The sequence below is a fragment of the Vanellus vanellus genome, assembly GCF_965231255.1.
Source record: "Vanellus vanellus genome assembly, chromosome: Z".
NCBI classification, from domain to species: Eukaryota; Metazoa; Chordata; class Aves; order Charadriiformes; family Charadriidae; genus Vanellus; species Vanellus vanellus.
In genome coordinates, this window is record NC_138908.1 from 82,135,885 (window position 1) to 82,150,766 (window position 14,882).

Genomic DNA, 14,882 nt, shown 5'->3' on the forward strand with positions numbered 1-14,882 from the left:
GGATTCTGAATTGTGTTAGAATAAAGCGAAAGGAAAAGAAACAGGGTTCCTCCTGAAGCTTTTCCAAACAGTAAATACGTTTATTTATCAACCTGCAGTATCAGATATACCTGCTCCCGCTGGACTCACTTAGTACCAGGAATTATTGCTGAACAGAAAGCTTATTTAATCTATTATGGGTCAGAATTTTTATCAAGCTGCTTAATTAGAATTCTCTTTTTTTTTTTATTTTTTTTTTTTTAACAGCTTAATGAGGAGTTTCATCACTCCTGCCAAGATGAGTCAGGTGTTTTCAAACAGATGAGTGTGATGTCAGTAAATATGCAACATGATATATCTTCATTGTATCTTCCATTCGGAAGTGAGGTCAAAAGCTTCATTAGTTCAATGATATTTCAAGGAACTGTTTAAAACTTTTAGTAAGGGCATAATATGACACATAGTCTTTTTTTAGCTATAGCCTCCTAAAAGTTAAATTAGATGTTTAATGAAAAATAGTCATCTAGGCTCCCTATAAAACTTTCAGGTGGCTTTATATGAAATAAATCCCATTTTGGGGTCTCTTTCACCGGGGAACTACCACTACATAACATTTTAATTGAAATTATTTGGTATCAAATAGGAGAGGGAAATGGGAATAGCATCTCAGTTGTTCCAAACAATGACCTCATTTTTTATATGGAAAATATTACTTTAAGAAAATACATGAAGAAATAATAGGAATATGGTACAGGTAAACAAGTAAATCAGTAAGTTTTTTTCAAAAAATATTCTCCTAATTTAAAAAATAACAATAAGCCTGAGAAAGCTATCAGGCATGGAGGGTTTCCACCTAAATGATGGATGTCTCCAAAAAAATAGTGACTGAAGAGGATCTAAATTAACTGAAAGTGTCAAAAACCTGTGACTATTACTTGCAGCACAGTTTCTATCATCTCTGACATGGCCTGGATTCGCTGAAGTTCTTGTGGCTCTGTATGGGGTGCACTACTGCCCAGCAGGACCGGTATCACAACCAGCACTCTATGGAACAGTGAAAATGCAACTTCACAGAACAGGTCAGATTTCAAGGCTCTTGGAAGCTAAGTCATTAAGACCTCACCCTTGCACTGTGACAACCTAGCTCAGGTGTTGTTGGAGATTTCCTCTCCTATGGAGTTCAGGATTTCTGTACATTTTTTGTAGTGCATTTTGCTTGAAACCCTAGAAGATGTAAATCCATAGAGGTCTATTGACTTTGGTGGTGCTACTCCATTGTACATTCGTCAAGAATCTGGTCCCATGGAGTTTTTATCAACTACAAGTGCAGGAGCCGTGGGACAAGCACGTGCTTTCAATGAAGTCAGTACAAATTTTATTATTGACTTCAACAGCACCAGCATTTTAATCACAGTTATTTTGTAAGGTCACTCAAAAACATACTTTCCCATTAACTTAACAGAAATATTTGGGTGAACAAAAATGTTAGAGTGAACAGACTTTGCAAAATCATTCACTAAACTATGCCATATATCATATATCCTAACAGAATACAGGCCAATTCCAAATTTAATGTTTGTCAACAAAATAAAAGCCTAAATATTTCTCGGTAAATACTGTCAAAATAATAGTAGTAGAACTTTCTGATGAAATAATGAAGGAATCTGAGAAAAAAAAAAAAAAAGCTGCATTATCCATATTTGATTTTATAGACTCTCAGTAAAAGGACAATATACTTTCTGGGAGAGCAAAATAAGTTTCAAATTTACATCATTATTTTGCTGTTTCTTCTGGAGAGCGCTGAAATGAAAGGCAGCTAAGAAATGAAAGGGAAGCCATGTAGGTGAAAAACATGCAGTCTCTTACAGGCAATCAGATTCTGTTTATAAAGGTTTCTTTCTGCAGCTGGAAAAATACTGAGCTAAACCCCTAACCTTATTGAAACAGAGTCAAGAGATTATGAATACCAATCTCTAAGGAATCAAAAAGCGTACATGGGATTTCTGTTTGAACAATGATCTAATCTGTGCTTTTATTACGTACTGTTGGTAACATCTTGGCTATGCTGAAGTCACTGATAAAACAATATTATTTTACTCCACTTTAATTATATTTCCCTTTCAAACTATGTATGATCATTCTGGAATTCTGAAGCTGATAGAGTTTGGCTCATATTCTGTAAATTACACTAACCTAAATTGGTAGAAGTAAGATGTATCTCTCATATACTTTTACTAATTCTGTAGTAAAGGACCAGAAGAAAACAGAATGCAACTTATTTGGGAGACAATTGTGATGCTCTCCTCAGGTAGAGCAGCACTTTATTTCACAAAGAATGCCACTGAACTTTCTGTGAATCAACATAATGTAATATGGCAATATTTTTTTTTGTCTTTATGCAATTTATTTTCTATATTTAGATTAATAAAAAGACCTTTTATAATTGGGGGGAACACACAGACAGACCCCAAGATGTTCCGTTTTGATGGACATAAAAAAATTAAAAGTTTCCAATAGACCATAAAAATAATTGGAAGATCTCTGAAATAGATAGATCTGTCTGTTAATCTCTCTAGCAATCCATTCCTCTCCCACAAAGATAAAATTTCTCACACTCTAGGCAGAATTTCTTTAGTTTGCCAATTCATTACTCTGGTATGTTTTGAAATGTCATAGGTATTTACTTCCCAGTTATGTTTATGACTGCAAGTGCTTTAGAGCATATGAATGTATGCTTTAAAGTTCAGGTTGCATTTATATCCATTGATCAAATGAAGTCTTATCAGCAGCTGTGTTCTTTCACAGAGATGAAAATTTCACGATATACTCAAATTATAAGGTATTTTTTTGAAGCCTTTTGAAATGAACACGTCTATAAAAATGTAAGACGATGTCAGACCACTGGTCAACCATAACATGGTACATAAAGTCACCATCCTTATGACAAGTGCCTGTAAAAATAACACAGGTCACATCAATGTCTTCAGTTGCTAGTGACTTTGTTTACTCCATTTCAGGTGCCAGGGTGGATCCAGTCCAGCCCAGGAAGAATGAACTGGCATAGATGGAATGACAGACATTAGGCATAAGTACTTTTTATATCAAGCCTTTGGCAAGTTACTTGTTGGAAAAATCTGTTCTCATGAACACAATCCAAAATCTGCAAGTTGTGCTACTAAGGCATATGATAACTTCCACTATCCAGGGATATGCTAATACACACCATCCTGGGATATGCCAAACCATTGCCAGGATAATGGCTCATTCCAGATGCCAGTCAAGGTCCTTTTTGACAGCCTCAGGGCATTTCAGTATAAAAGCAGTTTTGACTGGGTTGTTCAGAGCAGAGGATGTTTGATTTTTTTATTTCCCCCCTCCCCCCATCAGAAACTGTAAATAAACTTTGAGTGAAAAGAGGATGCAACGTTGCACAATTCCCCTTGTTCACTATGACTTATAATTATGCATTTGCTGTTCTGGGTTTTGGGCTTCTTTTATCTCCCCACATGTTGCATCTAACACAAAAACCTCTTTTTTCCCATTATTTATAGACCATGAACAGGGAACAAAAATAACACGAACATAATAGAAAAAGTCAGAAGAAAAGGTAGAAACAAGGCTTTATAGTCTGTGGGGTTTCAGAACACTAAAGTTAGTGGTTTAATACAGAGGGAAACAAGAGATTAAATATTATTATCTGCCACACATGGTCAATTTTTCAGTGAAATCTTAAAGTTGGTGTGATGCTGTATTCACGAAGTATTAGTCAGTTCTCAACTATTAGATTATGTAGCGGACAAATCACTTAATGTGTGTCTAAAGCTATGGGGAGTTCAATTTCTAATGGTAAAACATCATACAGGTAACACTAAAAACTACAATTGTTGATTTTTATTCATTTATTTATTTATTTTTAAGTTAAATTTATGCAAACAGTTAAAATGCACAAGAACTAAATGTCACTGGGGATGAAAAGTAAAGGTCAAGGAATGGCATACTTTTAATGGAAAACTGATTAAAAAAATATTCTACGTTTACTTTTGCATGGGATTCACTCGTAGTTGGGAGAGTTATAGTTGAAAAGAGAAATGTGATCCTCCAGAACGACGCAACTGATAAAGGTTCGTTCAGGTTCAAAGAGAAATTTGTGGAAAAAAAAAAAAAAGGTAACCATGAAACTCCAAACTACTGTAGGAGGTTTTACCAGTACATTAACTAGTAATTACCCTTAATTAAATGTAATTAATATCACTTGATATTCATCAGATAATATTAAGTATTAGGGTAATATTAATATTACTTCATATTAATTAAACTGAATTATTAACAATTGGAATAGCCTACAAGAATACTAAGGTGATTTTTTAATTATTTAAAGATTTTGCATCAAAACTACATATTTTCCTAAAACGCACAATAGTTCTGGGCTGCTCTGAGCTTCTTATACAATCCCCTCTTACAACTTATCTGATACACTATTATTGTATCAGAAGTTCAGCTGCATACTCAGCTAAGTTAACTAGCTACGGATAAGCTAGTTTTCTTTGTGAACATATTCTGAAAGCACGCAGTCTATCCAAACTGAGAAGTCACCTTTTTTTTCAAGTATAATTAAACTGATTGCAGGGACAGGCTAATGAGTCTGGGATTAGGTTACTGCTTCTGAGTAATGTACTCCATAAAAAATCAATTTACCTCACAATCAGCAGTGCCTTTTATATATACCTTTCATATACATTCGTCAAGAAAAACAACTTTGAATGTCTGCATAATGCAAACAAGGACCTTAGGCAATGAATGGTTGAATGACTTTCACCAGGAAGTCTACGAAGAAGCAAGGACTAGAACAGCTTTCCCTAGTTTGACACTAACACCTCACTCCAAGGTCATTTTTCTTCTCCTTAATTTGTTTGGATTGGCACATAAGTCTGTAGGAGAAACTCTATTGCCCACGTGGCATAAAGTTTCAAACTTGGTGGCCTTTTTGTCCTTGGTGGCCAGGAATGTCAAAGGAGCTATGAAAATATAGTACGGGCTTCATACCAAGGTTTGTATGTACAACTTTTACATCCATAGTTTCACCAGGAGGTGACAAAACAATATTGAAGTCCAAGTCACCATACAAAGAAAAGTTCCTTGATTCAGCCCTGTTGACCTTGCTCTTGCTTCTTGTTGGTTCCCCACATTACACAATGAATTCTTACATATATGTCTGGGAAACAGAAATCTTCACAGAGATACAGCGTGAAGGAGAAACACTTAATGGGCCACATTACAGCAAATTCTATTGATCTGCTTTCTTTTACTTGTGGGCATGATTGAGGGCTCAAGTAATTGAATTTTCTTCTTGTAGTCTGACATTTTATTTTTCAAATTTTTTTTTTCCTTTGTTCTTGAGACATACTAAACAAACAGAGCTGAGACTGAAGCAGGGGCAGTGTAGGCAAGGAGAACAATCTAAGCAAAGAGCCCTGAATTCCTACCATTTTCCTTACTGCTAATTTGGGCTGACATTGGCACCAAATTCCTTCTCCTTTGCATGGAGTTAGCAAATGGAGAACGCAGTGATTCCTTTAACTTGGAATTTGATCCTGATGACCACATCACCCTCACCAAATCTCCATAATGCTTGAAAAGCCAAATTTGCACTTAAATTAAGCTTTACTATAGTAAATGTTGCTACCCAGAAGAAATTATAAAAAGACCATCCAGAAGTCTTTTAACATCCTGTTACAAAGACCTTAGGCCAGAAATCCTAAACCGTTTAATGAAGTAATTTTGGAAAATAATAATATCTCAGAGTATATTACTCTCCTTGTAATCCATTGTCAGACTGAAGGTCCAGAGATAGGTCAGTTATTACCTTATCAAAAATCCCTTTTATCACTGCTAAGGATTTATAATCAACCAAGAGACATACAGCTGTCAGGATGTGTCCAGGAACACGTGCAATGCAGGGCTGGGCAGAATACAAATGATTATTTAAGATCAATCATTTGATATTTATAAGATCAATCAGGTGGAGTGTCCTTCCACTTGGCTATTCTGGGAGTGTATCCACAGGCTTTGACAACCCCACCAAATCCTTCTTGGTTTGCTTCTTTTTCTTGCTCTACCTCTCCTCTAAAGCAGATTTTAGGACCCCAGACAAAATTCACAGCCAATGTGTCTTGGAAAGTATTATTCACATATAAAAGTGTCTACAAAAATCAGTCCCCAAATAATGAATAAACAAAATAATGGGGAATAATTGATATATCTTAGTTGTTCCTTCCCATTGGCTCTGTTTTTCTCTTGTCCCTTTCTCTTTCCTTCCCTTTTCTTCCTGCTTTTCTTCCTGCATTTCTTCCTATTATGAAGTACTTACAAGGCAATATTTATCAGTGAATAACACAGCAAGCCCAGGAAAAAAATAAGAATGCAATTCTAATTCATCATGGAATCACAGAATCATAGAGTCATAAGATGCTTAGAGTTGGAAGGAACCTTAAAGATCATCTAGTTCCAAGCCCCCTTCCATGGGCATGGAATCCCTCCCCATTTTTCCTGTAAGTCCCCTTTAGGTACTGGAAGGCTGCAGTAAGGTCTCCCTGGAGCTTTCTCTTGTCCAGGCTGAACAGCCCCAACTCTCTTAGTTTGTCTTCACAGCAGAGGTGCTCCAGCCCTCGGATCATATCCATGGCCCTCCTCTGGACCCACTCCAACAGGTCCATGTCTTTCCTGAGCTGAGGGCTCCAAAGCTGGACACAACCCCCTCCCTCGCCCTGCTGGCCATGCTTCTTTTGATGCAGCCCAGGATGCAGGTGGCTTTCTGGGCTGCGAGCGCACATTACTGGCTCATGTTGAGCTTCTCATCAACCAACACCCCCAAGTCCTTCCTCTCAAGGCTGCTCTCAGTCTATTCTCTGCCCTATATTTCTGCTTGGGATTGCTCTGACCCACGTGCAGGACCTTGCGCTTGACCTTGGAAACAACTTAGATAATTCTCAGATAAAGAAAGTAGGCTTGATTGTTGAGTGTTTTGTTTTGTTGTTGTATTGTTTCTGGAGTTTTGTATGCTCCAGCATAAGCCTCTGGTCTTATGATGCCCTGAGGACCCTTGGTGAAGTGTGTTTGAAATAATCTAAGAGAAAATCTTTGTGAAACATTTGCTGCAGTGATATTGACAAAATTATCACACATGGTGATGGCAAAGGGGTGTATATTATTTTTGGAATATAATTTTGCATTCTCATCAAAACTGATTCTCTAGTACAAAAGAGATTTCCATTAAACTCGTAGCATTGCTGTTATTAGCTTGGATTAATGACTTACTATTAAACGAACCAGAGGATCGGGGTAGACATTTTCAATGAGAACTGCGGGTCCTTGAAACAGACTGAAGGAAAATGGTCTGCTTGTAGGAGTCCTTTATTTCACATTTATTTCTGTCTATAAACGTGAATAATTTGCTTAGTAGAACAAATAAAAAGGTACTTTTTTGGCCAAACACTAATTAGTTGAAAAACATATTCTGTTTTTCTAGGAATTTATTTAGGATCAGACATCATTCTTGATTGGTTTGCCTCAGTGAACATGAAAAGAAAACCCACATATCCAAACACTTTTTTGTCCAATTTATTAAATTTTGTTATTAGACAAAAAAGGGAAAAAAAAAAAAGTACAATTTAAATTCTCTAGTCTGTCCCAATAGTCAAAGTGTGCAGAGGAACCTTAACACAAAAAGCAATTTTTTTGGCCAACAATTCTATATTACTCTACCTCTCACTGAACACAACAAAAAGCTACACTATTTCATACAATATTACAAATGAACTGTTTTATATACAGGCTTTACTGTATTGGGAAATATATTTATAGACCCCATTTCTTCTCTGACTTGCAGTCTACTTAGCTCTTTTGAGCTTAACAGGACAAATTCTGTATCTCCTTTAAATGCCTTGAAATCAAAGTAATTTTGTTTTCATGATGCAATAACTCTACTATGTTGTCTCACTTAAACAATTTCTGAGAAACTCTTCTTCATCCTTTCTTATTATTGAACTGACCTCACTATAACAAGAGAATAGTTTCCCACATGATAACTCTTCTGTTCTCTTTCTTAGGCATCCTGACAGTATTTCATTCTTCTGCTTCCACACGTTTAAATCTGCAGGTACTCTGTCAAAACACATTCAAATGTATCTCTAATTTTAGTCTAAATTCCTTCTAGAAAATTAGTACAAAATCAAACACAGCTGAACCTCCTGCAGAAATAGCTGTAGAAAGTGACCACACTTCAGGAAATGAAGATTTTTTTTCCAGCAAAATGGTGCATATCTTTCATAACATGTCTTCTGACTCCTACTTTTCTTTTTTTTTTTTCCTTTTTTCCCCCCAGATTTTAGTACTGTACTTATTATCTTGTATATCATAAATTGTGTATATTACATAAAATTCAGATTTTACAACAGTCCTAATCCAGGACATCACAAACCCAATAAGATTTATAGTTAAACTCACACATAAGTGCTTTCCTGAGTTAGAATCATGTTAGGGTAACAGTAGGGATTGCATCTGCTGCATTTCCACAGGTAAATGCCACTGAGGTGGATGCTACAGGATATTAGATATATTTAAATCAGAAACTGTTTCCTTTTCATTTTGGTGGAAAGGCTTATGACAATATTGAAAATGAAATTGTATCTTCTTTATTTATTTAATCCAAAAGCTAATAAAGGAACTAATTTCCTAAAATAATAAGACTGGGGGTAGATAAAGTCTTTTAGTCAGCCAGCACATCTCTCTCAAGTGGAGGATGGGCATGTTTTAGGGATGGTCCTGATAAGAAGCTTTGTTAGTGTGGTGAGCCTTCTCTATCAGTCTCCAGATTTATAAGCCTCACTTTGTTAGTTAAGAGCATGTGTATGCACAAGGGCAATAGCATGACATTGATTTCTTTAGGAGCTCCTCTTCAAAATCAATGGAAAACTGTGTTTAAAAATTGAAGGTATGTTATGGCACTAGAATGCAATATCTTATGACCTGATCCAAAAGACCCTTAGGTTAAGTTTCATCATCTAGAGTTTAGACATTCAGCCAAGCTATTATTTTGACTCCTCTTTGTGATCAATGTAGAGAAATACGTACCATTTTTTTTTAATCTAAAATGTGATTTAGCCTTTGTACCCAGACTGAGAGTAGCAAGGGAAACACTTGGTTAACCATTTCCTCTGGACATCTGTACATATTTCAGTCGGCAAGTTGTTCTCTTTTCTCAGATTCCCAGCAAGTACTCGAGTCCTTACAAATTCCAAATTTCCTATATTTAATATCCTATTAAATTTCCTATATTTAATATCCTATTAAAATAATATTGCACCCTGAAAACAATGCAAACATAAGCCACAAGTACAAATGAAGTGTACAGTGAATGAAAATAATTCCTAAGAAATGTATCTCAATAAAGCCAAGGCAAATTCACATTTTCCAGTACCTTCTAGTACACAGGAAAGATTCAGACATGGAACGTTTTTGTAATATTTTTTAACATTTTCTAGTGCTTCTTTGTCTTATATGAAAGTGCATTGAGAAATATGTACTCCAGTCACACCGTGGTCCTTTGTATTTGATGCATATCCAATACTAAACAAATGGCTCCCAGCTTCTCAGTCTTTTTCTCTGGAAAGCTGAGTAGATTTATTTGCATCTTTTTCATCCTCTGATAAAAATCCAGCATATACAGAATGACTTTTACCAGCACGTTCTTGCCATGCTGAAAAAAAAAAAAAAAAAAAACAACAAAAAACCACATACTGATTTACTTAGACCATCAATCCAAAGGTTAATATTCATAAATTTATTTTAAACACACTTTTGAAGTGGGGTCAAGAAATTGACTGGCACAAAAGAACTAGTTGTACCCGTCATCTCTTGGACTGATAGTAAAATGTATGACAATTTTATCAAGATGAACACAGCTGAAAACATACTTAGAAATGTTAATTGCAACTACAAAGATATTAGAATTTATTATTTTTTATTAATTTATTGTTGGTTAAATAGTGCCTAAAAACTCCAACCAGGATTTCAGCCCTGGTATCTCAGATACAGTTAATATGCATAGCAGAGGAGAGTCTCTTCCCTTAAAAGCTTATAATCTAAGTAGACAGGCAAACTAAACCTCGGAGGAAGGAACAGAGGCACAGATAGATTAAGAGTGAAATCCTAGTCCAAGTAAAAAAATTGAAGTTTTGCTATGGCCTGAAATAATGCAAGGTTTTCAACCTAAATAGTTTTCCAAAGACACACAGGAAACCTGTGTATGATCTTGGAAGTGGATTTTGATCTCTGCATGACACTTTTCTTGGATTTAACAAAAAACTCCTCCACAAAGCAATATAATTTCATATCTAAGTTTGTAGGAACTTTTGACTTCTGAACTAATTGCACAGGGTAATTTTTCTTTATATGGCATAAAAAAATAAAAATAAAGACAAAGTGACAGAGAAGCTAGATTATCAGATTCAGTGTCATAGTTTGGGCTGGACTGGCCACAGAGTTGAGCAACAGATGCTCTCCCACACCTGTCTTCATGGAGAGGAGGGAGAGAGAGAAAGAGAATTATGAGAGTAGAAAGAACTAAACTACTTTAATGAAATATTAACAATAAAATACAGAGGAAATAATTAAATATATAAAAAACCACATCAAGCTCCCAGGATGACAATCACGTCACCAGCAGGCACTGGGGAAGTCCCAGGCTGGACTCAGTGATGGACGGGAACTGGATTCCGGATCTGGATTCAGGATCGGGGTCAAAGGCAGACAAACAGACAGAGTCCTCCTCAGATGCCGGCCGTTGAAGAAAGAGAACTGATCCTTTGATCCCTCAGCTTTTATACTGAGCATGAGGCAGATGGGATGGAATACCCTGTTGGTCAGTTTGGGGTCACCTGTCCTGTCCGCTTCTCCCCACAGGTGGGACCCCTCTATGCTTTTCCACTTCCGACCCTCCAACAGGGCAAATAAAGTTCGCTGCCCTTGGGTGGTATAGCAATGAGTCTAAGCAAGAGCCTCTCTGCATACCATGCCTGGGCATCAGCTATAAACAGTTGGTCTTATCACTCTGAGAGAGCAAACAGTGTCTGCACAATACGCTGGTAATTTCAGTAGTTAGAAGAGGCTTAGCTGAAAAGTAAAATTTCTGAACAGAAAATTAGTTCTGTTTTCCTGAAACCAGGACATTCAGAAAGACATTTTAGGATCTTCATCCCATACATATTTACTGAGTCTCAGAGTCCTAAGTGTCTATATCATTTAAATGAGAGGGGTTTTGGACATTTTTTAAACAATGTGTCAGCATAATGAAACAAAAACACAAATTTGTCATATTTGACCATCAGTCTATCTTTCCTTACTGCCCTTCTTCTGAGGAAAAAAAAAAAGTTGAGTGACTTAGCACTTGAGTTTTGCTCAAGAAAAATGAAAAAAAAAATCCCTTTATTTCACTCCTTTAGCCCTCCACCAGTGATGGGAAGAGGGCAGAATAGAGCAGTGTCCCTTTAAATTGCCTTTGATTCCTGCATATAACTCTTCTCCTGGGTTTTAGTGCCATATTGTAATGTTAAAGTGTAAAACTCTGCATCTGCTGAGGCATTTGGCTGGAAAAGCAAGTATGTCAACGGCTGTCCCTAGCTGCCATCACACATATGGATTTTCTGTGTTCAGCTCTGCCATCTGGTAGTTAGACCTAAATTCACTCCTTATTGAATAAGGACTATCTACCATATCATACTTCATTCTATATGCTATCCCTTTTCATAGCCTTATTTTATGAAATTTTATATGGTGTTTGTGTGCCCCATATGTATGAAAATGTTGAAAGTGTTCAGAAATATTGAGAAAACACTTTCTCTCTGGATATACCCCAGCCAAACACGCACAGAGCTACCTTGTCCAGGGGAAGAAATTCTGCTTGAAAACATGATGCTGTAAATATAATTTCTAGTGTGGTTGATTAAAACTTGGAAATGAACAAAACAATCTATAAACAGAAACTAGTGTCAGCTGAGAAGGACGACTTAACAGTGTAGTGAAGATGTGGGTTAGTATCCCTTCCAGTCTCTTTCCCTACTTGTGACTTCTTTGGTAGTAGCTTAATCTGGTGACATTTTCTTTCCTTGTTACTATTTTATCATAGGAATAAAGTACTGGAATTTTATGGCTTCCTACTAGAGCAGGTAGAGCTGTGTTGGTTTGACTTTTTCAGTCCTTAAATGCCTTAACCATCTTTCCTTCGCCTTGCCAGCCTCCGCTTATGTCTCCACTTGCATCAATTTTTAGGATGAATTGCTGGGTCAGTGAAAAATACACATTATTGAAAAGGTGGAAATCTTGGAGTCTGCCACACCTGAGGAGAGCAGGAGGTCTCTATTGATTTCAGGGGCAAGGGCTAAAGCAAAGGCTATTTTGCTCCAAGAACCGAAAAAGGGGATGAGATGAACTCAAATGTCTGCTGGTGCCAAGACTCAGGTATTGCTAGGATTACTACTGTCAATTTTTCTTTTTGATGTTTTGAGAATTGCATTGGTTACTAGTGACAACTTTCCTTTAAATATATTCTAATTATTAAGCATCTGTGGAGTTTGGATTGCCCTTGTGCCAGCAAGGTAAAGAGGTGGCTGAGGGAGAGCTCTGGTGAGTATGGGTAGAAAGGAGTGTAAAAATATCTGCTGATGTTGCAAAAACCTTCAAATCTGAGTAGCATGTGTTCGTTTAAAAGAATTTTTCTATTGATTTAAACATTTTTGAGAGAAGGCATTATTCTGGCATAACTATTTTTTAGAAAATAAAAAGTTAGAGCTAGGTCTTCAGTGCGACACATATGTCATGCTTTTCAGTTTCAGTTAATGTAGGCTAGAATGGGCATAAACCATTATTACATAGCCATGGATTTTGAAAGGTTTTTGGATATCTATCATGGTGTCTTAAAATTCTGTGATGTAACCAGATTCTCACTGTTCCTTCCCTCACCCCAGCCATTTCTTCCAGACCTGAGCTTTTGTTCTGACCTTGGTTTTCTTTCAGCTCATCTAACTTCAGGTGCTTAATTAAGACCCATAAATGAGGTGGTTTTGGCCTGGTAGAGGGGTAGAGAGAGAGAAGCAAGTCCCTATCCACGGGTGTCTAGGTATTTTTGGTTGCTGCAACATACCTGAGACATCCCTATCATTCTGCCATATGTGCAGTGAAGCTCCTTCTGAAGTGTCAGGCAAGAAAACCCAGTGAATCTTAAAGGACAGTAAATGCCTCCTTTTATTCACCTGAATCTCACTCTTCTTGTTGCCTGTGCAAATTGATTCAGCCTTTCTAAGATCTGAGCCCCAATAATATGTTCCATTTTTCTGTGAACTTCAAAAAAAGGCCTTCAAAACCAACACAAAAATAACAATGCAAGGAAAAATTAAACATTATAGCTTCTGAGCAATGAGTACATGGGACTTTTAACCATAATGTGTGATTGGTTGCAGAGACTTTCTAACGCTGTTTTAGATCTGTTAAGTTATCTGAGATAGTAACACACAACTGTCCAATATGACTCAGGACTTGTGGGAGACACGTGCTTCTCCAGAATGGCAGCTGAAAAACAACTAGGATCTTAGGGCATCTCAAATGGCACTGAACACTGAACAAGCAAATCTCATGCTGTGAAAATGGTGGTGGATTGCCTTCAGAAGGCAATCCATCTGACCTGTCTGATGCTTATTTCAGGAAGAGAGAAAACACACTCTTGACAGTACCATATCATTTCCATAGACATCCAATGGATAGCCCATCCTAAAGTTAAACCTGTGACATTTGGTAAGATGAATCCCATCCTATTGTTAGGTTAACCTTGAACAACTGTGAGATATGGGAACAAACAAATAAAAAATAAACAAGCAAAAAAAGACCTGGCCAGATGTCAACAAAATAAGTCTCAGCTGCGAGCTCTAATGAAATAAGTAGAGATGTCCCAAAAGAAATGATGGAAATAATTGAGTTTTTTTTAAAAAAAATTAAAAATCAGATGCATTAAGGCCTTTGAAGTTATAATGCAAAGGAAAATCATCTGTTGGTGTGAATGAGACAGAAAAATAGCTTTATATATCTTTTTACTTTATGCTATTTTCCTGTATATTATAGGTGGGGTTTTTTCTTCTGTTCTTTTTTGCTCACCCCCCAGGCATTTTGTTTGATCTCTTACATCACATACGCAGCTCTTCATTGCTTTCCTTATTTGCATTTATTTATCTTCTGGTGACTGCATCACTACACAATGAAACAAAATTATTGAACCTTGAAACAGTTCTAGATTGCAAAGATGACACCATAGTAAATTCACATTTGAAATAAAACCTAATCAAATATTATGAGAGGATATGTATCAAATCAACCTCCCAAGAGTGTTTGCATTATAATCTTAATTTTTCAAGACTATGTTTGCATTACAAACCTCCAGCCTAGTTCACCTCCAGTGCAACTCATACCAAAGTCAACTGAGTTACGTCACAAATTAACTGGACCCTATTTATCCATTACAGGATAGTTTCATTTATCTATTAGCTTTAACTTGTGTAACACAAGAGATAGTGAAAGCCTGTAGATAAGATATATTTGTAGTACTAGATTAAACTAAAAATTGAGACCTTTTTCTTTATCTAATGTCTTATTTAAATATGGATAAACAAGGGAAACAAGTCTGTGAGTGATATGTAGAAATTTTTGAGGCATCTTTTGTTTTGTTTTGTTTTGTTTTTTTCCCACCAAATGCAATCAATCAATCAACCCATTGCTAAGCAGAACATAAGCTGAAATTTTGTGTCTGATCTTACATATAATGGAGATCTGAGGTAAGAGGAAAATCTAAAAATTGAAATCTG